Source organism: Notothenia rossii (genome assembly GCF_949606895.1).
Source record: "Notothenia rossii genome assembly, chromosome: 5".
Classification (NCBI taxonomy): Eukaryota; Metazoa; Chordata; class Actinopteri; order Perciformes; family Nototheniidae; genus Notothenia; species Notothenia rossii.
The window spans coordinates 45,836,805-45,862,649 of record NC_136903.1 but is presented as its reverse complement, the minus strand read 5'-3'; the positions used below and the strand labels follow the sequence as shown (position 1 = coordinate 45,862,649).

The 25,845-nt window shown below is 42.0% G+C and overlaps 1 long non-coding RNA gene across 1 annotated transcript; it reads left to right on the top strand.

Annotated features, from left to right (window-relative positions):
- The first annotated feature begins 14,832 nt into the window (after positions 1–14,832).
- On the top strand, positions 14,833–20,488 carry LOC307040798. The gene is made up of 3 exons (XR_013808616.1): positions 14,833–14,945; positions 17,045–17,110; positions 20,469–20,488. It is a non-coding gene; the product is annotated as an uncharacterized lncRNA (long non-coding RNA).
- Positions 20,489–25,845: the final 5,357 nt, after the last annotated feature.

Below are 25,845 nucleotides of genomic sequence, written 5' to 3'. Positions count from 1 at the left end.
CATTTCTACTGTATACACTGATAATTGATCAGACACTCTTTTTGAAATCGATATTTTAAAGTCTGGGATATACCAACTCCAACACACTCTTCCTTGTTCTTAGAACCATCTGTGTATATTTTGAGGTATTTGTGATAATTATTGACTTAATTGCACCTATACACAACCGTAACGCTTTATATTGTAATCTATCCATTTTTAGTAATGACATTTTTGCTGCTGCTGCATATATTATACACCCCTAATCCAGAGTTGTCCTCATAATTGCCCCATAGATGTCAATTAGTGCCTGTTTGTCTGCCCCCCAGTCACATCTCGCCACCGCTCTTAATAGGTTCAAAACTTTTTGGGATTTTGTTTCCAAATGTTTAATATGGGTTTTCCATGTACATTTACTATCTAACCATAGCCCCAGATATTTAAATTCATTGACCTCATTCATCGGCTTTCCATATAATGTAAGCTTCTCAGTCTCCATCTTGCGTTTATTTGTAAATGTCATGAAGCAAGATGTGCTTGCTGACAGTTTGAAACCCCAGTTGTATGACCACTTCTCCACTTTCTTTATAGCTTTGCCTATCTTCTCAAACACATATGGAACATTTCTTCCCCTTATCCATATGTCCCCGTCATCTGCATACAACTCAGATTTGATGCATCCGTCCAACTTAGTCAATATATCATTTATCATAATGTTAAATAATACCATTTTCTATATTGAACTCTTTCGAAACCTCTGCCCCTACTTGAACTCTGAATTTCCTGTCTGAGCCATGATCCTGTTACTGCCACTGTTACCTGTCACTTAATTTGATGAGTAACCCATCCCTCCACATAGAGTCATAAGCCTTTTCAATGTCAAAATATACTATTGCCATAACCTCTTTCATTTTCAGTGTCTTTACACTGTATTCCCACCTCATTGCTCACTCTAACCAAAGCATATTGTGGATTTTCCTTTGCGAAAAACACTCAGTAACCCTCTTTGTTCTAAGACATGTGATAGTCTATATGTCATCTTCTCCACCCATTTACACAAGTGTGATGTTAATGCTATGGGTCTGTAGTTACTGAATACCTTGTTTTGTTCTTTAATAGCTCTGCTACATTCCTCATTCCACCACGGCACCACTTTCCTCCTACCCTCTGTTGTTATTTTTGATATAGTTGTATTTGCTGCTTCTTTAATGTGCATTGTGATTTGATTTGAGCACTCCTCTATACTTCCTTCTATTGCTAACAATTGTGCTGACTCCTTACAGCAAAGTCTACATTTCTGTCTGCTTTACCAAAGCACCACCTGGTAAATATAATCACTTCCTATTTGTGTTGATGATAGTGAAAACTGGGTAATGATCACTTCCTATGGTACAGTCACTTTTACATTCCATTCACACGATTTAACTAAACTATCCGTCACAAGTGTGAGGTCCAAACATGATTGTGTCCCCCTATTCACGTCTATTCTTGTTTTTTGTCCATCATTAAGGCAAAACAGTGATCTTTCCTCTAACATTTGTTCTACGACATCCCCATTACTGTCTGTTTGAATGCTTCCCCATAGGCTGTTGTGAGCATTAAAATCACAACACCACACTTCACTTCTATGACTCGTCCCTGCTATTGTCTGTAAAGTTTCAATGTGAAGATTTTTACACGGGTTATAGAAATGTACAAGCTTTATGCTTCCTTCTTTCATTGGGCTGCAAATTTCTACTATGACACATTCCTTGTCTTCAGGGGATGGAACTATGCTATTGGGTAGTACATGTGTTTATAGGTCCTGCCCTCTGGCCATACACACCAGGGATTTTGGGCCCCATGAAAATATATCACATTGGGTCCCACCACCAGGCCCCGGCCACGCCAACCAAGCACAATTGCTGTAACCACACCTCCAGAACCCAATCGACACATTTATGCTTTAAATAACTCTACCTGTACAGGCTTGCATCTATCTTGTAGTCCAAAACTAACCGCACAATATTTACTGACACTGAGCTGTGAAAATATAACACTTATGGGGGGACAGGGCTGCTGAGCCTAGAGATGGATCTGTTGGTCCTGGCACCAGGGGGAGGGACAACTGATTCAGCATGATAGCGATCTAACAGAAGTTAAATCCATTTCTCACTTATTCTGACAATTTACTTAACCCAAAATAAAAGAACCCAATAAAAAGAGTTGTTAAATAATAGAGAAGTCACGTTGTAATATGAAGTCACGTTGTAATAACAATAACTAATCTAACTAATGAAGTATTATTTGAATTATTTGAAGTATTAAAGTAACTTGTTATGGCAGGAAAGTTCAATTTGGTATATTCATTTTAATGTCACCTTATATATATTCATGTGTGTTAAATTTGAAGGGACAAAGTATATTTTTCCTCCCCAATATATTGAGGTGAAGTCTTTGTGTTTAGAGAGGGATGGGAGCAGGGGAAATCCTAATTTGGGGATAGCTCCAAGACTCTGGAATGTTTCCCTCATAAAAGAAGAGGGTGCGTTACACATGCTTAGGGCAAATGTGTGTGTTTTTTCATTGCAGTAAATATATCTGCTGCATGATTACTATTCAACTATACCTCTGTTTTTATTCTTTCATGTGTGGGTACTAAATGGCTACAAATATTGTGGAGAAATTAGCTTAAACATGTTTTATTACTCTATATGAAATAGAAGCAGCTTTTATGACAGGGACGAGAGAGCTGGGGGAGGGGACATTCTTCTTAAGATTTTCAGCATGTCAATTATCAGGGAAATCTACTTGTTTTCAATAGATGTGTGTGGTTAATTACTTTGTATTAATAATAACAGTATGTGTAAAGGAAGCTGGAAATATGCAATGTGAAACCTTTTATTTGAAGTAAAGATGTGAACAATAACTCAAATGGCTGGAAAGGCTGCAGGACAAATGAGTGTGTTCTCTATATTGGGCCTGTGTGAAGTTTGACTATTTGAAAAGCATCTCTAATACTGCTTAAGAGAATAGGTAATGTGTTCTTCGTTATTATTATTATTCTTCCGCTGGAGAGGACGCTGGCATTGACTGTTCGCCGCTTCTCCGCCTCTGTCACCCTCTATCACCCTCAGCTACCATTCGTTCTTCAATCTTTCGAATTGGACCACTGCCCTGCATTTACACATCTTTAATGCAATGCACATTGTTTTTACATTTTTTACTTATTTTGGACTCCTGCCTCCGTTGCTGGCTGTAGCCGGCTGCCCTCACGTAGCCATCAACGTGCCGGGTGGCTATTGCTATCTGCTACATCGCCTACTGTCTGTCTCCGTCCCACGCAACAACCGTGGACTCTCTCTGCCTTCTGCCTTCATCTCTGGGGTGCATCTGTCCCGTCCCGCTGCTCACATCCTCCTGCCATGTCGTGGATCATCCTCGTCTCCACAACAATCATCCACCTCTGTGAACCTAGCCCGCTAGCTGCTATCGCTGCCATCACACTGCTCCCAGCCATTCCGCCTGTCATCATGCTGAAATACTCCATCTCACAGCTGCTGTCATTGACCAACTCCTCCACTCCGTCTTCCATCTCAGTCATCAGACATCTTGGACTCCTTCGTCGACCCCGCTACATTCATCGAAGCACCCGCCGCAGTTTTGTTTACCTTCAGCACGGACAATCCATTGCATCCATCTGCTCCACGCAACGCACTGTTGCACACCTGACGCGTCATCAGAACGCAACTCCTACTGCTCCTCTTACACTCTCCCCCGCTCACCTACACTCCCAGCTGCACGGAATACCTGGAGCGGATCCCACTCCCCTCCGCCTCCCAACACATATAACAAGCCATTTCTCCCCACCATCAAGCCCCCCTCCTCTGCTCCGCTGCCCCCCCTCTCATGCCCACCCCTGCGCTGCTAACCTAGACAACCTCATACCTCTCCAGCCTGCCACCACCCCTCCAACCCCCCATTTGACCAATTTTGCCCTTCTAAATATACGGTCACTCAACAATAAAGCCCACATCCTTCACAAACTCATCCTGGACAAATCCATCGACTTCCTTCTGCTCACTGAAACCTGGCAACAACCCAATGACTTCTTCTCGCTCAATCAAACATCCCCCCCTGGTTTTAATTACATCACTAAACCCCGCCCCTCACGCCGTGGTGATGGGCTGGCAGTCATCTACAACCAGAAAATCCGGACTACAGAACTCACCCTCCCCTCAGTACCATCCTTCAAATTTCTCGCCTTCAAAACCCCTCCCTCACTGACAGTTATCCTCATTTACCGCCCCCCTAAACCACACCCCTCCTTCCTCTCTGATCTCACTGAACTCCTAACCATTGCTTCATCCCTCTCCCCACGTCTGTTACTCCTCGGCGACCTTAACATCCACATGGACTCCACCAGCTGCAAACACGCTTCTGAATTTTCCTCCCTTCTGGACAATTTCTCATTTACACAACATGTCACCTTCCCCACCCACGATAAAGGACACATCCTTGACTTTGTCTGCTCCACCAACCTCACAGTACACCTGCCCCTTTCCCCTCTCTGACCACAAACTCATACAGTTCACCACTGCCTTCCCCGTCCGCCGCCCCCCCCCCCATCCAGGAACATCACTTTCCATAATTTACGCTCTGTCGATCCCCAGCACCTCTCCGACCTGCTATCCTCTACTCTCCCCTGGACTTGAACCTCAGCTCACCCGATGATCAACTCAACCACCTTAATTCAACCCTACTCGCCTCCCTCAATAGCTTGGCCCCCCTCAAAAGGAAAAATGTCACTTTTGAAACCTCCTCACCCTGGTTCACCCCTGCACTCTGTAAACTGAAGCAAACCGGCCGCCAGCTTGAACGCCTAACCATGAAATCATCCCTCACAGTTCAACATGATTCCTACAAACTCCATCTCACTACCTACAGAGACGCCCTCAATGCCGCAAAATCTGCTTACCTCTCCACCATCTTCATCGACCACTCCCGTAACCCCAGGACCCTCTTCTCCACCGTCAACAAGCTCCTCAAACCCCGTGCTGACACCCTCTCTTCCTCCACTTCCACATGCAGTTTATTCCTCCAGTTTTTTTCTGACAAAATCACTGCCATTAATCACTCCCTATCCGCTGCATCTGACACACAAACATCTCCCCCAACATCCACCGCCACAATTCCTCCCTCCATCTCCCTTGACCTCCCGAGCCCTCCTCCCCACGGCATTCTCTCCCAGTTCACTCTGGTTACCCCCCCTGAAATACTCCAACTGATCAGCTCCTCCAAACCCACAACCTGCTCGCTTGACCCTCTACCCACCCCTCTTCTGAAGTCCTGCCTCCCCGTCCTCTGCCCCTACATTGTCAACCTTTTCAACTCCTCCCTGTCCCAAGGAACCGTTCCCTTTGCCTTCAAAACTGCTGCTGTCACTCCCATCCTCAAGAAACCCGGTCTGGATCCCTCCTCCCTCAGTAACTACCGCCCCATCTCCAAAAAAATGACCTTTTTGAACCCCTACAGTCTGGATTTCGTCCTCACCACAGCACAGAAACGGCACTCATCAAAGTCCTCAATTCCCTCCTCACCTCTGCTGACACCGGTTCCCTCAACATCCTCATCCTCCTTGACCTGAGTGCAGCCTTCGATACCGTGAGCCACACCATCCTGCTTACCCGACTCCGGGATATCGGTATCGAAGGTACTGCACTCAGGTGGCTCCAGTCCTAACTCTCCGACAGATCCCACTTCATCTCCCTCAACAATCACTCCTCTACCACAGCTTCAGTCAACCAAGGTGTTCCCCAAGGTTCAGTACTCGGCCCCCTCCTCTTCATCATCTACATCCTCCCCCTTGGTCAGATTCTCCGCCATCACAACCTGGACTTTCACTGCTATGCTGACGACACACAGATCTACCTCAGCACCAAATCCCCCCACAACCCCCCTCTCACACACATCGAATCCTGTCTGACTGCAATAAAATCCTGGAAGCAACACAACTTCCTCAAACTCAACAGCAATAAAACTGAACTCCTCCTCATCGGCTCCAAATCCACCCTCAGCAAAACCCCCAACCTGACACTCACCATCGATGGCACCCCTGTTTCCCCCTCCACCCAGGCACGCAACCTTGGCGTGATATTCGACCCCACCCTCTCCCTTGACCCCCACATCCGCCAAGTTGTAAAAACCTCATTTTTCCACCTCCGCAATATCGCCAAACTCCGTCCCTCTCTCACCCGCCCCGCAGCTGAGCGACTCATTCACGCCTTCATCTCCTCCCGCCTTGACTATTGCAACTCACTCCTCTTCGGCATCAGCACAACATCCCTCAACAGCCTCCAGCGTGTCCAGAACGCAGCCGCCAGACTCCTCACCCACACCAAATCATGGCATCACATCACCCCGGTCCTCAAAGAACTCCACTGGCTTCCCGTCTCACACCGCATTCAATACAAACTCCTGGTCCTCACCTATAAAGCCTTCCACCATCTGGCCCCCCCCCCTACCTCACTGACCTCCTCATCCTCTACCAACCACCCCGGTCCCTCAGATCCACTTCAGCCGGTTTGCTCTCAATCCCCAAGGCCAAACTCCGGAACTTCGGGGACAGAGCCTTCTCTGTGGCAGCCCCGAAGCTCTGGAACTCCCTCCCCCGAGACCTCCGTGAGTCTGATTCCCTCACCCTGTTCCAGTCCCGTCTCAAAACCCACCTCTTCAACTCTGCTTATCCTTAAACCCGCCCCTCCCCCCTCTGAACCAACATCCTCCTGACTGCTTTTCTGTTTTTGTTTGGTTTTTGTTTTTATTTTTGTTCTTGTTTTGTTTGTTGACCTGACTCATAATGTAAAGTGTCTTTGGGTCTTGAAAAGCGCTATATAAATCTCATTTATTATTATTATTATTATTGATATGAAAGTAATTTACATGTATTACGTATATTTAGCCAACTATAACAACTATATCTTAAAACATACTTTTAACTTGTGTGTGGTAACCTGAGGGGGCGGGAAGATGGACACAGGGACAAAGAGCCATAAAGGGGATGTGTGTGTGCTGGCTGCAAGATGTGAAATAAGATAAGGAAACTTGTTGTTTAGAGCAGGTTCGTTCCAGACACCAAAAGGTGTCTGGTTTTCGTCAAACTGAAAGAGACTTTTTGTTTCCGGGTTTCTTCTGCTGTGTCGCGCTGATTGGGTAGGACAGGCCATGTATTGGTCTGTCCCAATAAGATGACCTCTGGGGGAAAGCACCCACACACCTCCTCCTGTGTTTTTAGTATGAAAGCCTGTGTTTTCCTTTGGTTCGCTCTCTTTTTCTTCAGGCTGACCAGAGAGTAAGACAGGAGAAAGAGCAGGAAGTACTTCCTTTGTATTTGTATTGTTACTTTGTATCATTAAAACAACATTATTGTTTAACTTGCACTCTGGTGTTTCTTAATCCCTTCCTTTTTATGAATTTACCCAGCTTACCAAACGACACGCGGAGACGAGGTTGGTTTTAAACATCCTCAAATCTCCAACAACTGGTGACCCGACGTGTCTGAGTGGGGTATTTCAGGGAAGAGAACACCAACGGCAAGCGGACGGAATAGTCCAGGGCTAAACATCTCGGCCTCTTCTGACAACTAACAACAGAGCTCTGTACAATACTAAGTGAGCAGATACCAGTTCAATTCAAAATCTGTGATTTGACCATATTCCAAATTTTAGGGTTGTCAGACGAAGTTTCCAGTGTTTTTATAGTAACAGTACAAATACATGTTTTAGATAGGTAGGAAAGTTATATAAAATAAAAGTGAATCAACGAGGTGTGTAAGACGAAGGTGAAAGGCCCCGTACTTTTTGCAAAAGTAGACGGCTAAAGACTCGTTGGGGGATGTTCAGTGGCTGTTTTCAGACGCCATCCGGAACAAATCAGAATAACAATTCTTAGGTTCATAGGAATCAAAGTTGAGTTATAAGTAAATCCAAAGGAGAGTAACGCAACCTTCAAAAAGCAATTTTGAAGTGACCGTACCTCATTAATCCTTTGTTCTGTTGGGGTTGAATCTATAAAGCCAAACGTCACGATAAAGAGTTCTGTAAGCCTGGGTTATTTATTTTATTTTATTTATTTAACCTTTATTTAACCAAATAAAAAGCATTGAGATAAAATCTCATTTACAATGCTGACCTGGCCAAGAAGGCAGCAACGTTACACATAACACATAACACAAACATATAAAATACAGAGAACATAACTAAGAAAACAAAAGACGAAAAAAAGCAGTTACTACATTGTGCACATTAGGACAGTAAGAAAGGCACTACTTATTACTGCAAGAGCAGCTGGTGGTAAGGACTTCTGACAACTTCAATTTAAAACAGGCTATAGAAACAAGTGCCGTCAGTTTGAGGCGTGATTGAAGGTCATTCCAAGACCAAGGACCATAATAAAAGAGACTCCTTTTTCCAGCCTCAGTCCGCACAGCAGGAACCTGGAACCGTATCAAGGCACTGGATCTGAGGTTGTAAAAGTCACAAACTGGAGCAAATCTGGCACATATGTAGAGTGGAAGATTTCCTAAAATGGCTTTATACATTAATAAAAACCAATGCTGCATCCTACGCATAGTGAGTGAGGACCATCCAGTTAGGCTATACAGTGTGCAATGATGAGTCCTATAGGGTGCATTTGATATATAACGCAGTGCAGCATGGTAGAGTGGGTCAAGTTTGGCCAAGACAGTGGGACAGGCAAATCTATAAATGGTGTCACCGTAGTCCAGCTGGGACAGGAATAAGCCAGAGACCAACCTTTTACGGGATGAAGTTGAAAAACAACATTTAAGTCTGTAAAGGAAGCCAAGACTGAATTTCAGGGTTACGACTCCATGTCAGCGTCACATCGTTGAAAGACGGTGTTGAAGGGCGCTGAGAGGCTTGCTAAACTTGTTGGAATAAACATCGGACAATAAAAGCTGAATAGACTGTACGGGGAATTTTTTCTGTGAATATTTAATGGTAACAAAGAGAGAAAGTCAGATAAATAGATACGAAGTCATAATGACGGGAGAATTTGAACGAGAGGAGCGTGAGTTAAGAGCTTACGAGAATAGTGGGTTCAGGCAGAAAAATTGAATAAAATGATAGCAGAAGTTTTAATTGTTGAAAGAAGCCCCCCTTCTCCTAAAAAGGCTGAGAGCTGCAGCGGGGGAGAGAGGGGGGTGTCAGTATTTGTCTGTGAGAGCCCCCCCCCCCTTTTTCCTCTCGGGAGCAGCAGCAGCCCGGAGTGTGTCTGCTTGCTTTTTTCACTAGTGATCTGAAGTTGGAGTGAAATACATAGAAAATTAACAGATCAAGGTGTGATTTGAAGTGGTAGATATATTGAAATAAATAAGAAACAATGATTTGCTGCTATTTAAACATAGTCTTTGAGAACTGATTGATACCGTTGCATTGCGCTGTGAATTTCATGGTATTTGTCTTAACTATAATGTACCCACATGCATGTGGTTTCTTTGTCCCAGTTAATTTTAAAGTCAGCCGCCTCATGGCTACATCTATTTGACCCCATGAGGTCAAGAGTCATTCTGTTAGACCACCATCTTGTGAAAGACAAATCATTGTTCTTTTGTCACATTTTGAATTAGAAAAGAGTTCATTTTGCTAGATCAATTTATCTATAAATGTTGTAGTGGGAGTTTTGTGTTTGCTAACATTTTTAGGATCGACAACACCAGGAGATGAGTAAACTCAAGAATCCATGGAGTGTAAATACATTGAGAAAAACACATTTGTATACTCTAACTGTTTGCACATCATAGACAAGGAATTTAGACAATATAAATAAATATTCACCAAAAGTAATAAGTATAATGGAAAGTAGACATAGGCCTACACTTGAGTCAAATTATATAACTGTGATCTGATCAGTGTGCTCTGCAGGTTTACTATTGTTCTAAGTAACAGTGGGATTTAAAATATTGGAGAAAGTATGGAGATGTTATTTCGTAGTGTGTGAAATATGTGATGCTTGAAACAGGTATTTCAATTTATAGAAGAAAATGGTTTCCTGAAAGAGTCAGGTTGGGTAGATATGTAACAATGGATGAAACAATGTATAGAGGGAGTTTTTGTAATATCATTAGTAGACATTAATGGTGTTGTTTAGAAGGCATTTAGCAACTAAGACAGATAGTATGATTATAAAGAGACAGAGTGGAAAGGGTTGGATTTATTTAATCTCAGTGTGCTAGATTTCTTATGGATAATGCGTCCCTGGACCTGGACTCCCCCTCTGAGTTAGAAAGGCTACGACCCCGTCCCTCCAAGCAGACAAAAGACCTAACCCAACAGGAGACTCCTCCTTCTCCATCAAACAGACAGAGAACCAGAGCTGAACCGTCTCTACCTGAGGCATCCAGAACCAAACCGCTTGCCGACATACTACTCTCATCAGTCCCTCAGACAGGGCATGAAGCTGAGCCACGAGATTTGGCACAGGAGCAGAGTGGGGGACATGAGAGCAGAATCCGCCCTCCATAAAGCAGCAGAGAGACTGTAAAGGAGGAGATGAAATGCAAAGCAATGCAAAGAACAGTGGCATGTTGTGGGCTGCAGATGTGACTGGGCCAAAGGCTGCCTAAAAGAGTTACAGCGGATGGATTCAAGAGCTGATAGACTGAAGAGAAGACAGAATCAGAGGAGTTGGCATAGTCGATTTGAAGTGAGGAGGTCGGGGTCACGGCTTAAGACAACCAGGGGAGGAGAAAAGGAAAACGGGAATGAGTGAGTTTACACACACACTTATTCACAAAACGCACATAGAAGACACCACATTTAAAGCACTTGAATTGACTTGATAAATAAGTAAAGATAAAAAGAGGTATTAACCATGAATTAATCTATTGGTAAATTCAATATAGCAGTAAAGAGGAAACTATTAAAGTAAAATGAAAAAATCTTCCTAAAAACACACTGAGGGTTAAAGGGGGAGACATGAGGGAAATATGCACTACACTTTAAGCAGGGGTTGTTTTGGAGTAGCACAGTGTAGAACCATATTCTTCAATCTTTCCATCATATTAATAAATTATTCTTCAAGAGACTTTTATTCATGTGTGAATAAAGTAGTGATCTCATTTGTTACAATATTGATTTCACCATTGTGGCATAGTTATTACCATAGGAGGGCTTTAGGATGGAAACTGTTTTTAATCATTGATAGAGTAAAGGGTGATGGTTGCATGTTCGGACACCCAAGGTTCCACACACTGCTAAAGAGTTTAACATTGTTTGTAAGTAGACCAGAATTGAAGATAAATGAGTATAATGAGCTATGAAATGCAGAACTACACAGATCCTAGTAATGTTTTGACTTAAGATAATAGTTATGTACACAAGTTTCTGAATTAGCTTTATTAGACATTTTAATACTACTTAGGTGTAAATAAATTGCAGTAGTAGTAGTACTATTATGAAGTGAGTTTTGTACCAAGTTGCAGGAAATGTGGGAAGCAGCCGTCCCGATGACAAGTTAGAGATATCTGACTTAAGGTGGTAATCGTGAATTGATAAATGATGGCGCTCCATATATGACTGATTTTTGTAGACAGAGGATACTGGCCTATGCTGAAATATCAAAGTCTCTGCAGAGCAGGACACATGGACAATGAAACTGAGACCAAATGACCTTTGACCCTGACTGACAGTGTGACTTGAGAAAAGCACTATCAATGACTGACTCTGGGGCTGACCGAACTTGACTTTACAACCTGACAGTGTGAGTGTGACTGTATGTCTGCATGTGATCAGTGCAGCTGCATGATTCTAAAACAATGACTAACCAAGTTTTTTTTTCAGACTAACACATTATTTTGGAGCTCCATGGGAAACACAGGTTTCCTACAATTCCACACATTTGGAAAAACGCACATGTGACCCGTTTCTAATTCCCACAGGAGTTGGCGGTTTGCAAATGTAAAACTCAAACTAAAATCTAAAGATTCTGTTTCTTTTAGGACTGCCAGCTGGAAATAAACACTTATTTTCCCTGGAGTGTTTACTGGGAATAATAATGGATGTACTTTTGTGAATGATGTTTGGTATTTTCTTATAACCACTGGTTACCTGAAGGTTTTCTTCCCATACAGGATTTTGTTACACATGTGTACATGTATAAAAAGGGGGAGTGTGGGATTCTTTCATTTAGGGACTGAAAGAAACCTGCCGCCCCAACTCGGAAGTTCAATCTGACCATTGATTGACAGTTTTAGATTTGACCTGCTCCATATCTGGGGATAAGATACTGTTTGATGAATGTTGACATGTTTCTAATATTGATTGAGTTATAACAGATAACACAGATGCAGAATCAGTGGCCAAGGGGCTACTGCGAGAGGTGTCATTCCAGAAGGGAATACCAGAGAAGTTGACCTGTGATAATGAAACAATTTTGTAATATTTCAACAAGTATTAAGATTCTGAAGCGGCACTGGCAGGTAGGAGGTCTGCAACTAATTTAGAAAACCTGTTCACAGACAGCTGTTGTTTTAAGACACCCCACCAACAGGCTCCAAGCAGCCTACCAGTGGTGGGTCAAACACCTGAGGGCCCAGAAGCCCTGAGCGTAGACTTGAGGGGTGGGTATCAGATTTCTCCACACAGGTTCCTGATACCAAAAGGGGGACCCGAGGAGCAGGAGGCCGACACAGCGGAGTTCGTCTGGCTGAAGGTCATCAGGCCTACGTGGCTCAACCCCAGGTTCTCCGGCCTCTACTGAGTGACCCAGAGGACATCTCATGCCGTCCGCCGAGGAGCAAAGGGGGACATCTGGTACTACTGGAGCCAGTGTGCGGCGAGGAAATCACCTGGAAGGACCCAGAAACATCAGGACGGACCTGGCTATCGTCAACGAGGACATCCCTACAGCAGACGACTCGGAAGCTGTCATCAGCGGACTGGAGGAGAAGGACGTCGCGGACATCCCTACAGCAGACGGCCCAGAAGTCGCCGTCAGCAGTCTGGGGGACATCACGAGAAAGCAGAGGAGTCTACTTCTCTCTGATCAGATTAATCAGTTCCACCTTTGAAGGAAAGGCCGCATCTCCCCCTCCCTATCAGCTGCCCTTGTTGGCGTATTCCTTTGAGGGGGAGGGGGGCACTGAGGATTCAACAACACGCAAGGATGCTGCTTTCTGGCACTCAGGCAACCACTCTGATAGTTCCTTCACTGACATGAAAAGTTGTGTTCTGTTCCCAAAGGTTTAATGAAGGGGGACAGACACAGTTGCAAAGAATGAAAGTAGTTGTGTTTCAAATGTCTTATGTGAGTTGGTCTCTTGGGGCGAGACCAAAAGGGGGAATTTAAGTATTATTTGAATTATTTGAAGTATTAAAGTAACGTGTTATGGCAGGAAAGTTCAATCTGGTATATCCATTTTAATGTCACCTTATATATATTCATGTGTGTTAAATTTGAAGGGACAAAGTATATTTTTCCTCCCCAATATATTGAGGTGAAGTCTTTGTGTTTAGAGAGGGATGTGAGCAGGGGACATCCTTATTTGGGGATAGCTCCAAGACTCTGGAATGTTTCCCTCATAAAAGAAGAGGGTGCGTTACACATGCTTAGGGCAAATGTGTGTGTTTTTTCATTGCAGTAAATATATGTGCTGCGTGATTACTATTCGACTACACCTCTGTTTTTATTCTTTCATGTGTGAGTACTAAATGGCTACAAACATTGTGGAGAAATTAGCTTAAACATGTTTTATTACTCTATATGAAATAGAAGCAGCTTTTATGACAGGGACGAGAGAGCTGGGGGAGGGGACATTCTTCTTAAGATTTTTCAGCATGTCAATTATCAGGGAAATCTACTTGTTTTCAATAGATGTGTGTGGTTAATTACTTTGTATTCATAATAACAGTATGTGTAAAGGAAGCTGGAAATATGCAATGTGAAACCTTTTATTTGAAGTAAAGATGTGAACAATAGCTCAAATGGCTGGAAAGGCTGCAGGACAAATGAGTGTGTTCTCTAAATTGGGCCTGTGTGAAGTTTGACTATTTGAAAAGCATCTCTAATACTGCTTAAGAGCATAGGTAATGTGTTCTTCGTTATTATTTATATGAAAGTGATTTACATGTATTACGTATATTTAGCCAACTATAACAACTATATCTTAAAACATACTTTTAACTTGTGTGTGGTAACCTGAGGGGGGGGGAGATGGACACAGGGACAAAGAGCCATAAAGGGGATATGTGTGTGCTGGCTGCAAGATGTGAAATAAGATAAGGAAACTTGTTGTTTAGAGCAGGTTCATTCCAGACACCAAAAGGTGTCTGGTTTTCGTCAAACTGAAAGAGACTTTATGTTTCCGGGTTTCTTCTGCTGTGTCGCGCTGATTGGGTACGACAGGCCATGTGTTGGTCTCTCCCAATAAGATGACCTCTGGGGGAAAGCACCCACACACCTCCTCCTGTGTTTTTAGTATGAAAGCCTGTGTTTTCCTTTGGTTCGTTCTCTTTTTCTTCAGGCTGACCAGAGAGTAAGACAGGAGAAAGAGTTGGAAGTACTTCCTTTGTATTTGTATTGTTACTTTGTATCATTAAAACAACATTATTGTTTAACTTGCATTCTGGTGTTTCTTAATCCCTTCCTTTTTACGAATTTACCCAGCTTACCAAACGACACGCGGAGACGAGGTTGGTTTTAAACGTCCTCAAATCTCCAACACTAACTAACCTCTCTCGTTCAGATTAATATTGTCGGGTGTTCTTTTTCTGCTTTGCCAAAGGCTACTGTGTCAAATGTCCCATTTGGGTTGCCGTATGTAGTTGTCCATCTCACACATGCGCAGTACAGATCGGGCAGATCATGTGGGCAGATCGGTTAGTGACAGAGGTAACCGTCGTAACCAGCAGACTTAATCCGCTTCTATCCAGCCTTTGACACTTGGAAAACGAGCACATGTGATACTGGTAAGGATAAACTCATGTTAATATTAGGGCCGGGACTCGATTAAAAAAAATTATCTAATTAATTAGAGGTTTTGTAATTAATTAATCGAAATTAATCACATTTTTAATCACATATAAATATTTGACCTGAGAACAGTGAGAAGATGTCAATAAAGTGTGCCGTCACACAGAGGTCATTTGAATTGTTTACCGAGGTCCAATGATCCCCAGTCAGGGCAACACATTCGGCTTTCTCCAATAAATTCTCTTTATCTTCCTTTTCATTGTCATAAAGCTGCTGGATTCTTTTTGTCACTGTCTTTCTGCATGGCAGCTCATATGTTGTGTCAGACGATGCAATCTGTAGTACCTTTTGCAGCCCCTTATCTTCTACCACTCCAAGTGGTCTACAGTCGAGTGCAATCCAGTGAGCTGGTTATTTTTTCAGACGTGGACTTAGTTATCCTGACACTGAAACCAGTCATCTGGTTGAGTGTGGGTTGGGTGTGGGTCATACTTGTCAACTCTCCCGATTTTCGCGGGAGACTCCCGATTTCCTTGCCCTCTCCCGGTTTCCTCCCGGGGTCATATTTCTCCTGATTTCTGACAAAATCAGATTTACACACGACTGTTTCCACTCTGACTTTAATACAGCTACACCATTGTTTAGTTTCCATGGTAACACGTCTCTTTAGTAGCGCGCAACTCAAAGTCTGAGAGGATGAGGCAGATATTCACAGAAAACAGAACTAGAATCGACAACTACTCTACTCTCTGCTCACTCCTTTCCTGTAAGATGCAGGTCCAGTCCACACATCTGCTCCATCAAGGACGGTGCTACAGGCCGCAAGGCAGTGCAATTACAACTACAATAAGCATGTTAATGTTAATCTAACAGCTCCGGCGATCCGGCTATTGTTCACTGTAGTTTGTTGTTGTCTGAAGTCATGAACGTTAGTTGGTGCTCCAGTATAATCGGTACGCCTGAAACTCATCCAGTGAGAAACGTTCCGTAGGGCAAAAATAAGAGCGATTAAAATGCTTTAATTTTTTTAACGTGTTAATGTTTGTGTAATTAATTAATCTTAATTAACGCGTTAAAGTCCCGGCCCTAGTTAATATATATATACAATATAATTTCACATACCGAAACTTTAACGCTTGTCTGAGTATATCTTCCGTTGACTCTGGCTTTGACTCTTACCGGCTGTTGATAGCCCTTATAAGCTAACGCTAGCATGCTTTATTCAGACATTAACTTTAGCCTTTAGCCCGCTTGGAGTTATGGGTGGCTAACGTTACTACAGTCCGGTAGCTCAGTTAAGAAAATGTAATGTTATTTATGGGAAACGTTAGCCTACGTGTGTCTGGCCATGACTGACTGAGTAGGCCGTAAAAGCTTGCGCTAATGTTTAGCATGCGCTAACATTTAGCATGCTTTATTCAGACCACGCATTATCCAGTGAAGAACACTCAGCAGAGCATATATTTCTCAACACAACATTAACTGTAACGTTAAATGTTCTTAACTGAGCTAGTGGACTGTAAAAACACTACCCACCCATGACTCCAATTCGACTAAAGGCTAAAGTCAATGTCTGAATAAAGCATGCTAGCGTTAGCGGCCTACCAGCATGAGTCATGGCCAGATTCAAAGGTAGATATACTCAGACAAACATTAAGTATCAACTTTACCTTTTCTTAACTGAGGCTTGGTGGCCTGTAAACAGTATGAACAGGCGGGCTGCATGTTTTCTATTGTAAATAAATAGATAAGACTATGAATTTGTATTTATTACCAGAGTAGAAATTCTGGTGTTAAACGTCAATTTTAGGACAGAGTAAGTGGGCTTCTTTCATATTGACGAGCGACTTATATTTTAATTTTCGAGTTCAATTGATAAAGATATTATAAATGTAGCTTTAGTTTACAACATTGTGTCTTATATTTTTACATCACCAACATGTTGACCACTGTCCTAAAATAAAGTATAGGCTTTGAGTAACGAATTTAAGTTTAATGTTTGACATATTTTGAATATGTCAATGATCTTCTTGTAGCTTAGACACTTTGATGGCTAATTAAAGACTAATGAAAGATTTTCTCTTTTAAAGTTCAGGGAAGCAGCCATCTATTCCTACTGTTCTACCCATGTGGATGATCCTGTGAATGGGCATTGCTTGTGGTAAGTTTAAAAAAATAAATACAAATGTCATGAGGGTATGAATTTGTAAATGTTATGTTTTCTGGTTGCTCATACAAAACAAATCATTACGGAGCTTTCAATACTCACAAATGGAGGAAGCATACCCCACATACACTTAATGATTTAAAGCCTTGAATTGTTGATGGGTATGATGTTTTAGAATAGTTTGAAACGGGTACTACTGATCAGTTGAATGATGATTTGCCATCTGAAGAACTTCCTGATGAAGAATCAACAGTTTCAACAGATTTTGAATTAAAACTTGCCTCAGTCCTACTTAAATTAGAAAATGATTTTCTTGTATCAAGGGCAGCTGTGAATGAGCTTCTCGAAGAGCTGTAATATTTAATTGGTACTGCCTCTGTGCCAGTTACCCAAAAGACTATAATCCACTTCTTACAAGATCGCAATTGCCAAGTTGATAAATCAGTTGTGAAAGAGTTGGCCACTGAACTTTGCACTTCAAATCCCATTCAAGCTGCAATAGGAAACCGTGGAATTCACGGAAACAATCCAGATGATTGTTATCAAGAATAAGCTGCTTTTCATCGTTAGAAAGCTGAGTGCATGGTATAGGCAACATTACAGAGCCTATGAACTGAAACTGTGTCCTACAAAGAAGGTGGAACTTCTTGACTCAAATGAACTGACTGATCCATACCTATTGGCTGACTATACAGTTGGGGGAATGCGGCTAATAACTCTTAAAATATACATTCATGTATACAGTGCTTGAATTGGGCCGGTACTCACCGGTACGCAGTACCGGCACTTCTGATTTTTACCCATGTGGTACCGACACTTCTTACTGAGTACCGGCAAGGTGCCGGTACTCAGTAAAATGCCGGTACTCAGCCGCCGGCAATATACGTATATATTGTAAACGCAACGCAGCGCAAATGTGGGTCTGACTCTGCCTCACAGAGGGTGACTGGCTGTCTACATGACGTGGCCTGCCGACATTGCCACTTTCATACAGATCATACTAATGCCCTCGATTGGTCTCTGTGTGTCATTCAAGCTCGGGAGGTTGTGTGTTGGTGTATGTGTGGCGCGAGCGAGCGAGAAAGCGCGCACACCGGTTACGTGTATTGTTGTTAGCATCTGGTGCTAGCTAGCTGCGCTAACGGATATAAGGAGCTGTTTCAACAACAAGGTGGAGGGAGAGTCCTTTGCTGTCAGACTGAGAGGCTGATAACTACAGCTCTGGTGAGGTAAATTACTCTCTGAGTCTTTAGATAGTTAACTTAGTTTAAGTTATCTCAGTGGGTCTCAAACGGTTCGGTCACCATTTATGTAAACACATATTTCCATTTGAGGGGGTAGTGATTCGTAAAATATGCATGAATAATACAAACAAAATGTTAACTAGGTGAAAAAAGGTAAGATAAACTTGTTGAGAGCTAAAACTAGTCTTTGCTGTTGCCTCAAAGAGGAGCAGGGGGGAGAGGAGGGAGACAGGAGAGGCCGATTCAGGAGCCCAGACACACTCACAACTATAAATAAACCAAAAACAAATAAATAAACAAGTTTCCATCTTTTTTCATATTGGATATTGTATGTTATTGGTTATGGCCATGTACTTATGATTTTATGATTATTTAAATGTATACATTTTTGTTTCATATGGGTGTAGTCTCTTTATTTCCCCCTCAAAATGCACCAGATTGATGCATTTAAGTCCAACATTTAAAAAAAATCTTACCGGGGGAGCATGCCCCCGGACCCCCCTATAGGATTTGAGGCCCGGCCCCACTGTTCCCAAATCGATTTGCAATTTTTTTTAAATAGTAACCCATCTCCATATGTTTCTTTTTGGGTAGTAGATTTAAACTAAAGGGCTATCACTTTGTGCAGCAACGCTATTGACAAATAAATCCAGCAAAATGGCACAAAAAACTGGTAGTGGCCTCAGGGACGAGGAGTCATTTAACCAGCCAGTAGGAGTCAAGCTTTACTTTCTTTTATATCCATAAAGAAAAAGTAAATCTGTTTACAGTTGTTTCATTATGGATGTTGAGAGTTATCCATATATCTCTTCATTTTGCTCTCCAAGTGCACCAGATTGATGCATCTAACTTCAATATTTAAAAAAATATGTTCCCGGGGGAGCATGCCCCCGGACCCCCCTAGACTAGAGGGTGTAAGGTCCACTCCCCACTTATAAAAATAGCACTTTACCACTGCACCCCCTCTAATCTCAGATGCACCCTGAGTCATTTTGTTTAAGTACAGTGAGCCTTTCTAAAATATACAGTAAAGAGACAAACCCACCAGCATTATAGGATATACTATGACTTTGTGCCAAATACTTGTTGCTGATTTAGAGTACTGGCACCTTTTTTATTCCAATTCAAGCACTGCATGTATAAGGTCAGAATTAATATATATATATATATTAATTAATATATATATATATATTAATTCTGTCAAAATTATCGCGTTAACGGCGGTAATTAATTTTTGGAATTAACTGCGTTAAAATATTTAACGCATGTGCAGAATGGCCCGCCCCATACATCCCACCAGTGGCAGCGCTGGGGTAGGCTACAGCCATACCAAGAAATGGCTTAGCCCCACCATGGAAAATGATGTTAAAGTAAGCAAAATAAAGTCTGCCGAGTAAATTGCACAGACAACAGTTAGTAAGATTGATTTCAGTAGCCACTTGTCTGGAAATGCCGAAGACCAGAAACGGTTTTGAAAACTTTTGTCACGTGGTGATCGTCTTCTCAATAGAAGATCTTTGATAATGTCTTCTGGCCAATCAGAATCAAGATAACGGCGTGGTGTTGTTGCAGGAAGTCCTGACAGAGAATACATTTGCGGTAGTGCATCTCTATACATCGATACAACATTACGTGTTGATAGAAATCAACAAGTAATGAATTAAGACCCCACGGTTTGATGATTGATAGGTGTGTGGGCTGTCTTTCATTTTGACACACAGAGCAATGTTATAATAAACATACATACTGTGTGTTAAATGTATATATCCGCCTTCTTTCATTTATCTTTCCATTCCCACAACAATATACATAAAGAAATGGCATATTTTGGACATAGTTCCAATGGTGATTAATCATGATTAATAAATGTTTAAGCTGTGATTAATCTGATTAAAAATTGTAATCGTTTGACAGCCCTAATATATATAATATATATATATATATATATATATATATATATATATATATATATATATATATATATATATATATGAACTTTGTATGTAATACTTTGTAAAGTACAACACAATGCAATTTGAAAAGAAAGAATGTATTGAGTGTACACCTGCATTTCATTAATTCCCTCTTCACATCTCTCTTTCTCTTAGAGCGCCATGGCTGATATTGACCTGTTCGATTGCTTATCATCTTGAACAACCACAACAGCGTTAGACTGGAGCTTCGAAATGGGATTCCCAACTCAATGGAAGAGCTCATTGAGGAGGTCAAGAATTCATGTGGATTAGAAGGTTACATAAGGCTACAGTACAAAGACACTGATTTTGGGAACACATTTGTTAATCTTACATCTACACATGCGATTAAAGATTGGACAGTGATCAAAGTTGTCGAATTAGACCCCGATTCTACAACTGTGGTCTTGTACCCAGTTGAGATACCATTAAATAGTACCCTTACAAGTGCACTGTACAGTGAAGAGTCCTCCTCTGGATCTCTGAATACAGATGACACAGTACTACTTAGCGGCTCTTCCTCGGAATCATTAAGAACACAGCGGTGGCCTAAAGTGTTTCCAATGCCGGTCTTCTCCTATGAGACAGAATGTCAATTACAGAGAGGAAATGCAGAGTACACAAAGAACCAATCTAGACTGACACCAAGCTCAAATCATCTGCAGAGCTTGCTGTAAACCAAGTCTCAAGAAGAGTCCTACCCTGCGAAGAATTTAAAGAGAGCCAGGCGAGCTGAGGCCAGCCATTTTCCATCCTTGCCGATTGGTGAGACTCCAGAAAGCATGGAGCAAGAGACAATTTCCCTTTTGGCAGAGCAACAGAAAAGAAACAACCGGCAATCAATAAAATAAAATAAAAGATGGCGAAGGCATTTGGATACCGAAGACAAGAAATAGTGCATCAGAGGCCAAGCATTGAAGGCCTCTTGGAGCGGTGGCCTGCACTTTTTCACATGGAAGAGGTCATTATTTTGATGTAAGCCTGTAGTGGAGAAGAAATGAGGGCCCAACTAACTAACAACTATAAACAGCCAAGGCAAATATGTTGACGTTTTATTTTTACAATATCAATATCACAATATAAGCTTTACATCTATTACTCTTAGTGTCTATATTTGGTGGTGGTTTTCAATAAATATGTGGATTAATTTAAATGTTACATTCATACAAGCTGACTTGGAGTACCGTAATTTTCGGACTATAAGGCGCACCTGAATATAAGCCGCAGCAGCTAAATTGAATGATGTGTATAAGCCGCACTGGACTATAAGCCGCAGGTGTTTTAATGTTTAATTACCATATGTAAGGGTTCGTGCACAGAGGGGATTGTCGGGAAAGAGATGGCTGTTTGAGGAAGCTCCCATTTATTAACATTTCAACAAACAAGTTGCATATTTGCATAACGTATTCAAGTGTTACCATGTAGTGCAATAGTAGCTACAGAACATGTACTGTGCTGTTTAAACTGTACTGTATCACATAGCGTTTCAGACACACAAACTTTTCAACTTTCAAACTTAAACGGTGCGCTCCCAGCGCACGTACCGGAAGTGATCTACAGCAGTGGTTTTCAACCAGTGGTACAGGGACAAACTGTCTCGCTCTCGTAATGTCTGTCTGTCTTGCTCTCGTTCTGTCTCTCGTGCCACTCACGGTTCCACTTTTACTTTTGCGCGCTACCCGTCTCACTCTTTTGCGGCCTCCAGCTTTTCCTGCTGGAGCCCGCCGCTTAAAGGTGGGGGGCGCGGACCGGCCATAGAGCCCATAGAGTTAAAGGTGGTGGCCGTTAGCTGTAAAAATCCATAGATTAGCCGCACCGTTATATAAGCCGCAGCGTCGTAAAATGGGAAAAAAGGCGCAGCTTATAGTCCGAAAATTACGGTACTTTTAATCGAACCGTTGGCTCTTTATAAAAAATATGTATATTATAAATTCTCAGTGTTTTTTGTTTCCTATGCTGCTTATATTTTCTAGGTAAATGCTGAGTTCATAACAACAACTCCATTGGAGACAAAGTTCTTGGCGCAGTTTGACAAACACTCCACCAAACTGCTGCAGGTCATCAGGAGCAGGGGAGGAGTTGTGAAACAGAAGACCATCGGGATCTTGCAGGTTTTGGATGAGGTATCTATGAATGAGTTTATATGTCGGATCAGTGGCTGAATCGTCCTTTTTTTTGCATTTGATTTATAATATATATATAAATAAATAAATAAAACTGTCCTTACTCAGACTGTGGACATCGCCATCAGAAGAGAATGCATCCTCAAATCTCTAATGATCTACCTGGGTGAACCTGTTGACCATCTCATCAAAGAATTCCAGGTAAGACCTCCCACTCACTCACAAGAAGTTTGTTCATAAAAGAAAAATAACATATTTGTACTGCATGCAAATAACTCCTTGGTTAGAAAGCTAGTCATTTGTGATGACCTCCTGAGCTTTCCTCATTGGCCGACAGTGCAGCATGGTAGAGTGGGTCAAGTTTGGCCAAGACAGTGGGACAGGCAAATCTATAAATGGTGTCACCGTAGTCCAGCTGGGACAGGAATAAGCCAGAGACCAACCTTTTACGGGATGAAGTTGAAAAACAACATTTAAGTCTGTAAAGGAAGCCAAGACTGAATTTCAGGGTTACGACTCCATGTCAGCGTCACATCGTTGAAAGACGGTGTTGAAGGGCGCTGAGAGGCTTGCTAAACTTGTTGGAATAAACATCGGACAATAAAAGCTGAATAGACTGTACGGGGAATTTTTTCTGTGAATATTTAATGGTAACAAAGAGAGAAAGTCAGATAAATAGATACGAAGTCATAATGACGGGAGAATTTGAACGAGAGGAGCGTGAGTTAAGAGCTTACGAGAATAGTGGGTTCAGGCAGAAAAATTGAATAAAATGATAGCAGAAGTTTTAATTGTTGAAAGAAGCCCCCCTTCTCCTAAAAAGGCTGAGAGCTGCAGCGGGGGAGAGAGGGGGGTGTCAGTATTTGTCTGTGAGAGCCCCCCCCCCCTTTTTCCTCTCGGGAGCAGCAGCAGCCCGGAGTGTGTCTGCTTGCTTTTTTCACTAGTGATCTGAAGTTGGAGTGAAATACATAGAAAATTAACAGATCAAGGTGTGATTTGAAGTGGTAGATATATTGAAATAAATAAGAAACAATGATTTGCTGCTATTTAAACATAGTCTTTGAGAACTGATTGATACCGTTGCATTGCGCTGTGAATTTCATGGTATTTGTCTTAACTATAATGTACCCACATGCATGTGGTTTCTTTGTCCCAGTTAATTTTAAAGTCAGCCGCCTCATGGCTAAATCTATTTGACCCCATGAGTTCAAGAGTCATTCTGTTAGACCACCATCTTGTGAAAGACAAATCATTGTTCTTTTGTCACATTTTGAATTAGAAAAGAGTTCATTTTGCTAGATCAATTTATCTATAAATGTTGTAGTGGGAGTTTTGTGTTTGCTAACATTTTTAGGATCGACAACACCAGGAGATGAGTAAACTCAAGAATCCATGGAGTGTAAATACATTGAGAAAAACACATTTGTATACTCTAACTGTTTGCACATCATAGACAAGGAATTTAGACAATATAAATAAATATTCACCAAAAGTAATAAGTAAAATGGAAAGTAGACATGGGCCTACACTTGAGTCAAATTATATAACTGTGATCTGATCAGTGTGCTCTGCAGGTTTACTATTGTTCTAAGTAACAGTGGGATTTAAAATATTGGAGAAAGTATGGAGATGTTATTTCGTAGTGTGTGAAATATGTGATGCTTGAAACAGGTATTTCAATTTATAGAAGAAAATGGTTTCCTGAAAGAGTCAGGTTGGGTAGATATGTAACAATGGATGAAACAATGTATAGAGGGAGTTTTTGTAATATCATTAGTAGACATTAATGGTGTTGTTTAGAAGGCATTTAGCAACTAAGACAGATAGTATGATTATAAAGAGACAGAGTGGAAAGGGTTGGATTTATTTAATCTCAGTGTGCTAGATTTCTTATGGATAATGCGTCCCTGGACCTGGACTCCCCCTCTGAGTTAGAAAGGCTACGACCCCGTCCCTCCAAGCAGACAAAAGACCTAACCCAACAGGAGACTCCTCCTTCTCCATCAAACAGACAGAGAACCAGAGCTGAACCGTCTCTACCTGAGGCATCCAGAACCAAACCGCTTGCCGACATACTACTCTCATCAGTCCCTCAGACAGGGCATGAAGCTGAGCCACGAGATTTGGCACAGGAGCAGAGTGGGGGACATGAGAGCAGAATCCGCCCTCCATAAAGCAGCAGAGAGACTGTAAAGGAGGAGATGAAATGCAAAGCAATGCAAAGAACAGTGGCATGATGTGGGCTGCAGATGTGACTGGGCCAAAGGCTGCCTAAAAGAGTTACAGCGGATGGATTCAAGAGCTGATAGACTGAAGAGAAGACAGAATCAGAGGAGTTGGCATAGTCGATTTGAAGTGAGGAGGTCGGGGTCACGGCTTAAGACAACCAGGGGAGGAGAAAAGGAAAACCTTTGACCCTGACTGACAGTGTGACTTGAGAAAAGCACTATCAATGACTGACTCTGGGGCTGACCGAACTTGACTTTACAACCTGACAGTGTGAGTGTGACTGTATGTCTGCATGTGATCAGTGCAGCTGCATGATTCTAAAACAATGACTAACCAAGTTTTTTTTTCAGACTAACACATTATTTTGGAGCTCCATGGGAAACACAGGTTTCCTACAATTCCACACATTTGGAAAAACGCACATGTGACCCGTTTCTAATTCCCACAGGAGTTGGCGGTTTGCAAATGTAAAACTCAAACTAAAATCTAAAGATTCTGTTTCTTTTAGGACTGCCAGCTGGAAATAAACACTTATTTTCCCTGGAGTGTTTACTGGGAATAATAATGGATGTACTTTTGTGAATGATGTTTGGTATTTTCTTATAACCACTGGTTACCTGAAGGTTTTCTTCCCATACAGGATTTTGTTACACATGTGTACATGTATAAAAAGGGGGAGTGTGGGATTCTTTCATTTAGGGACTGAAAGAAACCTGCCGCCCCAACTCGGAAGTTCAATCTGACCATTGATTGACAGTTTTAGATTTGACCTGCTCCATATCTGGGGATAAGATACTGTTTGATGAATGTTGACATGTTTCTAATATTGATTGAGTTATAACAGATAACACAGATGCAGAATCAGTGGCCAAGGGGCTACTGCGAGAGGTGTCATTCCAGAAGGGAATACCAGAGAAGTTGACCTGTGATAATGAAACAATTTTGTAATATTTCAACAAGTATTAAGATTCTGAAGCGGCACTGGCAGGTAGGAGGTCTGCAACTAATTTAGAAAACCTGTTCACAGACAGCTGTTGTTTTAAGACACCCCACCAACAGGCTCCAAGCAGCCTACCAGTGGTGGGTCAAACACCTGAGGGCCCAGAAGCCCTGAGCGTAGACTTGAGGGGTGGGTATCAGATTTCTCCACACAGGTTCCT